The following is an 8,635-nucleotide window of genomic DNA, read 5'->3' as shown; positions in this document are numbered from 1 at the left end:
ATATATATATATATATATATATATATATATATATATATATATATATATATAAAATCATGAATTTACAAATGTATATATAATATATAATCCATGCTGCCTACATGTAATATCCCGATATATATATTATCATGATAAATTTATAAGCGATAAATGGAAGAACACTTTATTCTACAAGATCCCACGAGGTATAAAACCATCCAGCAACTCCAGGCTGAAAACGACACTGGGAATCAATAAGAGGTATAAGTTAATGCCAAGTCTGGTAATAAATCTTCACCCGTCGAGAGCTGGGAAATTATAAAATGAACAAGCAGTGACCACCTCCACCATGATAGTTCTTTGGAATGTTAAAAACACTCAGCTCTTTTTATGACCTGCTCTCGACGGGTAAATAAAGTACACCAGACTCGGCATTAACTTATACCTCTCTTGATAGCTCAGTGGTTACGTCGACTGGAGTTGCTGGATGCGCATCTGTGTCACGGGATCGAGACTCGGCAGGGCCCGTCCATTTATCACTTATAAATTCCCCTTCAGTGATAATTCCCCATCGGGGATATTCCTGAGGCAGTGTGGATTTGATATTAAGCAACATTTGTAGCTTCATGATTGTATATAAATCACAGGTGTCATATATATATAATGATAAAAAATGTCATATATATAATATATATATATATATATGTTATAGACCCGATTTCCGAGGCCTATATTTTATTCAATTCTCTGTTTCAGAACAGAGGCTGGTATCTCGCTTTTCCCAAGATATTTATGGTAGCGAGAGCCGACTTGCTGTGTCAGCTGATTCTCATCTTCACATCAAGAGTTATTCATTGCCCCTAACTAAATTCTAAGGTCTACTGGAATGAGATACTAAGTTACAAAACTAAAAACTTTATTGACAAAGAAAATAACGAAATTAACTTCAAATAAGCTACGAAAGAATGAAATCGAATGATTCAACATAACTATGAAAATCTTCTGATTAAGGTCCAAAACATGGACACCCAATTATTTAAGGAGGAAATACAGAAATAACTCATCTGTCATCCAAATCATAAAAGGTCACTCAATACATTATAAAGGTCATTTCATATATGATTCAAGGTCACACCACTCCCTTCCTTGAAGAAGAACGTGGAGAAAAAAGAAGGAAGGAAGGAAGAAGAATACCTGTAAGAGACAAGCGTTATATTAAAAACCATAAAATGTGAAAAAATGCAGAAACACAAGATTTCACTGCGACAGGGATAAAGTCTTTCTCCAGAGTCTGTAAGAAAAGTCTAAAATGTTTTATGAGTTGTACTCACTTCACGAAAGTCCTCTGGAACACAGACTCCATCTGTGTGCTTTCTCTTTGGCATAGCTCACATGTTAATGATACCCAGAACGGATCGTATTACCCACTCATTCTATGAAACGCTCCCATTATATGGGTTTGGCAATGCACATATGAACACACTCTCATGACATCCCCAATCAAGTTCAATGTACGACAAGACACGCCTTCTGTAAAACAAGGCGTCACGAGGTAGTTGGTCACACACGTACCTACACACTCGATGAGGGGGAAAAAAACGCAGTGATATTCTCTTCGAATCCGGATCTGTAACCGGATCACCTTCTAGAATGTTCTAAGCTGAAATCGCATTTCCACTCCACGTGTTTTGCCAGCAAGAGTTTTCTGCAAACATTGACTTCTTGTGGTATGCGAACGACAACTCAAGCATTTTATTACATGCTGTGTTCAGTCATATGATCTCAGAAAGGCTGATACATTCTTTTCAAGGTCACCTTCGTGACCAGTTACATATATATATATATATATATATATATATATATATATATATATATATATATATATATATATATATATGTGTGTGTGTGTGTGTGTGTGTGTGTGTACGTATGTACATATACATGCATTTGGTCACAAATGCTTGGAACCAGTGACAGTATGTGATTCTTTTCTCCTTATCAGTCTCTTTGAGCTCCTGAACTAGTGACACAATAAGCATGCGATGTTGCCCTTTTTACAGCTCATTGACACTTGAAAGAGGCCGTGAATGTTGTGTTGTAATTCCTGCTAGGCTGAAGCATTTGAACCAAAAACATGTGTTATGTACCTTGACATATATGTACTGTAGTCAATTGCATCACATGCAGTGCTGGAAGCGATTACCATTTTCTGCCAGACACATTTGAATGCTGCGTTCCATGTTCCTAAATATCTGGGCAAACACCGGGGATGTATGGGGATAGCAGCAATGTCAGGTTCGATGTTTTGCTTTAAATCTTCCATAGTGCGAGGCTTGTTACGATGCCATGCTCCTTGCTGATGTGTGACACGTTGCTCCATCTTGCTGGAAGTAACCTTCCATTAACTCATGATTATCCAGTTGATTCACGAATTGTTGAAAAATGTCCATGTACATTGGTGTTCAACGTGTTGTAAAAGAAAATGGGGCTTATATGCAAGCGAGAAATCACGGCCACACACCAACTTTTTATCATGGAGTGGTTGTTGTTGGTGAGTGTTTTGAGAGTTAATGTATCCTGACAAATGGAACCATTCCTCATCCAAGAGCCATGTGATATCCAACATTTGTTGGTTGTCGGTCACAAATGCCTGGAACCAGGAACTAGTGATAATATGTGATTCTTTTCTCCTTATCAGTAACTTGGAGCTCCTGAATACAGTGGCATGATATGCATGCAATTTTGCCCTTTTTGCAGCTCATTGACATGTTGAATACGATCTGACACTGTCCTGTGCTAGGCATTTCAGAGGTTTTGTAGGTGATGTCTGCAGGCAATGTTGCATGTTCGCTATGGTGTCCTCCAACATTTTTGGACGGCGATATTTCTTCCTAAATTCACTCCGACATTGTCTAAACGAACTGGTGACCCAATAGATTCGCACCATGAAAACATGCTGTTCAGTACTGTACACTGCCATCGTTATGAGAATTTGTGTGACTGACTGAGGAGTAAGAGGATATGCTCTTGGAGTCAGCAAATGGCTGTCTGGCACCTACCTTATCGCTCCGACGCACTCCCTTTCTGCTTTCCTTAAATATCCATATACTGCCGAAGACATTGCACATTTTTTGGTTCACATTGCTTCACCTTAACAGGAATTACAACACAATATTCAGGGCCTCTTTGTAGTGAATCTCCCTGTATCTACAATATATATATATATATATATATATATATATATATATATATATATATATATATATATATATATATATATATATATATATATATATATCTTCTTCTTCTTTTTCCTTTTAACGTGCTTTTATTCCCATTTTTGTATGGGGGTAAACGATGCCTTCTTTTGAAGGACTTTGGATTTGGCTTTGGGGTAGACCTGTGGTCTCGATCGGCTGCCCTGCCTGACATCGCTTAGACCCCGGTACGTATGTTTCATGTATCATACCAGACCCAACGCCCTTTCTTCCCAGCAGCGAGAAGTTATTGCGCGGGTATGGCGAGCGTTCGAGACGTGTGAGATGTTTGTTATGTTTTTAGAAGGTGTTGTAGTGGCTTTGTTTTGTGTGTGTATTTAGTCTGTAACATCCATTTGCTTTTTAGCAAACCTATCCGTTGATTACATATATAATCCCGGGATGTCTACACGGATAGCAAAGTGTCTGCCTCTCTGATCAGCCGGCTTGCGGATTGAACCCGCGCCACAGACCTCTACGAAGTCCGAAGCTGCTGCTGTAACCGACTGAGCTATCGAGGCTATATATATATATATATATATATATATATATATATATATATATATATATATATATATATATATATATATATATATTTTTAGTGCGTGTGTGAGCATGTGTACAGGAATTGGTGCACATGCTCATGACACACGGTCTCTTGCAGTGTTTAACAAGCCTTGCAAGGCAAATGAGTATATGTGTTTGTTAATTCAGTGCCCAGCGTACAGTCACCTGTGGGGTCAGCAACTGATCATCGGTCGGTGACCTAAACATTGTCCGGAGAGCTCCCAGAGACAGTAACGCGTGTCCAAACATGGAAGTTTCCATGGAACTTTTTGGTCCAGTTCTAATTGGATTTTTGGGTGTGTTATGAAAACACTCAGTGCAAATAGGTTTCTGAAAGATTGCTCACTCTTGTGTGACACCCCAGTCTAAAAGGACGTGTTGGACACACTGGGAATTGGAATTCCCATGATTCCATTCGCTGAAAGTGAGTAGAAGACTTAGAAAAATTATTAATTTTTACAGATCTGTTTTTGGTGATTATTCTTGTACCATTATTCAACATTCATCTCATGTGGTGCTGTGTGTTGGTATCTGGGTGATATTCAATTTCTTTTAACAGAGATGGTTCCTTCTCCTTTGTACAGAATGTTTCAATGGAACCATGGGTAATTGGGGTGGACACGCATCTGCACGGATATGTGTGTAATATAACCAAAGTGGAAAATGGTGATGAAGTGGATGGATAGCCATAAATCAATCTTGGCACATAATAGGAACTAAAGACAATGACTTAAAATTACTTAGAAAGAGACTTGGTGTTATTATGGAACTTTCAGGAGAAATTGATGGGGGAATGGGAATTAGTTCCCGCTTATTATGTTCTTTTGGTGACTGTGAGATTTTTGCTTTTTGAGGGTTACATTTTGATGGGGTTTCCCTAACTAACGTGCTTATTTTCATTTTACATTGATAAATTGTTGGGCTTATTAATAAATGTCTATTTTTGATATTCTGGGGTTTGATTTATACACATCAGTTTAGATGAAGATTTTCTTAGAATTCGTGAGAGCACGAGAGAAGTGAGTGTGTGTAAGATTGGGAAAGATGTGACGCTCAGCAAGGTGGGATGCAGGATAGAGCTACCAAGATTTTTGCATCTTCAAGGTAGGTAAAGTCTAAAACGCCTTTAATAGGACGTTTAACACACACACACACACACATATATATAATATATATATATATATATATATATATATATATATATATATATATATATATATGTATGTGTGTGTGTGTGTGTGTGTGTGTATGTGTATGTATTATGTATATATATATATATATATATATATATATATATATATATATATATATATATATATATATATATATATATATATATATATATATAAATTTCTGACTCACGTGGGATCGAACCCAGGTCTCTCAGGTGGAAAGCAAGGCGTTATCCACTGGGCCACACAAGTCTAAAAGAAGTTTGGAACCTGAGAGCAACTGCACCCAAGGAATTACCTGGGCAAGCTAACTGCTTGCATACCAGCGAGTTTCCCCAACTTCCCGACTCAGCAATGACCCAATAGACAACATTTCATTGAATTATCCCTTCTGAGTGAATAAGATAGAAATCATCAACACACAATCACGTGGAACAGAAATAAATTTCTGACTCACGTCGGGATCGAACCCAGGTCTCTCAGGTGGAAAGCAAGGGCGTTATCCACTGGGCCACACAAGTCTAAAAAAGTTGGAACCTGAGAGCAACTGCACCCAAGGAATTACCTGGGCAAGCTAACTGCTTGCATACCAGCGAGTTTTCCCCAACTTCGACTCAGCAATGACCCAATAGACAACATTTCATTCGAATTATCCTTCTGAGTGAATAAGATAGAAATCATCAACACACAATCACGTGTGGAACAGAAATAAATTTCTGACTCACGTCGGGATCGAACCCCAGGTCTCTCAGGTGGAAAGCAGGGCGTTATCCACTGGGCCACACAAGTCTAAAAGAAGTTGGAACCTGAGAGCAACTGCACCCAAGGAATTACCTGGGCAAGCTAACTGCTTGCACACCAATGAAGTTTTTCCCCAACTTCCCGACTCATGCTAATGACCCAATAGACAACATTTCATTCGAATTATCCTTCTGAGTGAATAAGATAGAAATCATCAACACACAATCACGTGTGGAACAGAAATAAATTTCTGACTCACGCCGGGATCGAACCCAGGTCTCTCAGGTGGAAAGCAAGGGCGTTTATCCACTGGGCCACACAAGTCTAAAAAGTTGGAACCTGAGAGCAACTGCACCCAAAGGAATTACCTGGGCAAGCTAACTGCTTGCATACCAGCGATTTTCCAACTTCCCGACTCAGCAATGACCCAATAGACAACATTTCATTCGAATTATCCCTTCTGAGTGAATAAGATAGAAATCATCAACACACAATCACGCATTGGAACAGAAATAATTTCTGACTCACGTCAGATCGAAACAGGTCTCTCAGGTGGAAAGCAAGATAGCGTTATCCACTGGGCCACAAGTCTAAAAGAAGTTGGAACAAGAGCAACTGAACCGGGAATTACTGGGCAAGCTAACTGCTTTCATGCCAGCGAAGTTTTCCCAACTTCCCGACTCAGCAATGACCCAATAGACAACATTTCATTCGAATTATCCCTTCTGAGTGAACAAGATGAAATCATCAACACACAATCACGTGTGGAACAGAAATAAATTTCTGACTCACGTCGGGATACCAGGTCTCTCAGGTGGAAAGCAGGGCGTTATCCACTGGGCCACACAAGTCTCGGAAGTTGGAACCTGAGCTGGCAACTGCAAGGAGTTACCTGGCCAAGCTAATTCCTTGCATGCAGTTGTTTTCCCCAACTTCTTTAGATCCTTCAGGTGGCTCCAGTGGACAACATTTTCATTCCACCTAGACCCTTCTGAGTGAATAAGATGAAATCATCAACACTGTTCAACACGTGTGGTGTTGAAATGATTTCTATCTTATTCACTCAGAAGGGATAATTCAATGAAATGTTGTCTATTGGGTCATTGCTGAGTCGGGAGTTGGGGAAACTGGTATGCAAGCAGTTAGCTTGCCCAGGTAATCTCCTGGGTGCAGTTGCCTCAGGTTCCAACTTTTTAGACTTGTGTGGCCCAGTGGATAACGCCCTTGCTTTCCACCTGAGAGATCTGGGGTTCGATCCCACGTGAGTCAGAAATTTATTTCGTTCCACACGTGATTGTGTGTTGATGATTTCATCTTATTCACTCAGAAGGATAATTCGAAATGAAATGTTGTCTATTGGGTCATTGTTGAGTCGGGAAGTTGGGGAAAACTCGCTGGTATGCAAGCAGTTAGCCTGCCCATTGTTGTGAACTCAGAAACATAGAGTCTGAGCCCATTTCAACGCCACGAGAGACAGGAAGGAAGAAGAAAATCCGGATGGGCAAATTTGAACTGATTACTTCTCTTCGACGGTTTCTTCAACTACCAGCCATGGTATAGAATTTCCTCTCCAAGAGGAGACGTCTGCCGAGTTTCTACCTATGCACAAAATAAATCGCGAAGATGTTGGATGACCTTCGCCTACAGCGCAGAGCTGTTGCTGATTTAATGGTCTTCACCTGGACCGACGAGACAACGCAAGGTTTTCGAAGTTTGGCTGACGACACTGCAACTTCCGCCGCCTCGTGTCCTTCAACGCATTTTACTCCTTCTACAAGATAAGTAGAAGAGTGTTATAGTTCATAGCTTTTCAAATATTTATTTGAAGTGTTTTAATTTCAGTGATTTCCTTTTTGACGACGTAGGTGATTACGTTCGGGTAGAATGTACGCATACAATTTTAACCAAATTTCCTATTATTAACAAAGTAGTGTTAGAGAAAGGCAAAGGGAGGAGGTGACGGAATATTTTCACTGCTGCTAGGCACAGGTTCTACTTAGGGGCATTTCAAAGGTGTGTTAGGGGTCAAGAGAGTATCTTTTAGTTAAATATGGAAAAATAGGCCCTGTTTGATGGTTACAATAGGCGTATTCTTTTGTAGATTACATAAAGAAATATTTGTGGAATAGGGACACATAAATTTAGGTTTAGTAACACACGAGAAGATTTTTAGTACTATCATTAGACAGTGCTGTGAGGCAAAGCTAGTTGTAGATGAGACTTTAATATTACGTTGCATATTTTGGTTAATAGATAGAAAGAGTTATTCGGTGATAGATATGTCTGCTTCGGTTTAAATTAGATTTATACATAGTATAGTGCATTCATGTTAGGTACAAAGTATCATATTTACAATTATGAATAGCCTACGTGCCGACTGTTACAAGTTGTTATATTGAGAGTCTGATAGGTTTTACTGCCAAACGATAAATGGATTCTTATGTCATATCATCATAACTATTACCGGTCAGCAGGCCGGGAGCATTGTTCTAAGGTGCAGTCTTTAGACCATCGCTTTTATCCAGTTTCGACTTTTCTTGCATTCAACCAGCAGGTATTTCTATCGGTATTAATCATTAATTTAGTGAAGTTTATTTTACCAGTAAGAATAGAGTTACAATCAAGATTAGTTATTATAGGTCAAATCACAGTGCTTATAAGTATGTACCAATTGTCTTTCCAACTGTGAATCCGTGCCTAACATGCAGACAGGTAATAACTCTGGCAATGATAAGAAACACCTAAGATACATTCTATAATAATCGTAGTAATGGGAGTGGTGACGAGGATTTTTATATTAAAGCATTGTAAGTTTAATAATGATTTTCAGTATAAGATGGATTTTAAGAAATATAACCGGAACTTTCATCAAAATGATCTACACGTTAATAGCAAGAACAATTAGTTTATCATAGATAT

This window comes from Macrobrachium rosenbergii, chromosome 44, assembly GCF_040412425.1.
Source record: "Macrobrachium rosenbergii isolate ZJJX-2024 chromosome 44, ASM4041242v1, whole genome shotgun sequence".
Taxonomy (NCBI): Eukaryota; Metazoa; Arthropoda; class Malacostraca; order Decapoda; family Palaemonidae; genus Macrobrachium; species Macrobrachium rosenbergii.
The sequence above is the reverse complement of the archived record's forward strand: the minus strand, read 5'-3'. Positions refer to the sequence as shown.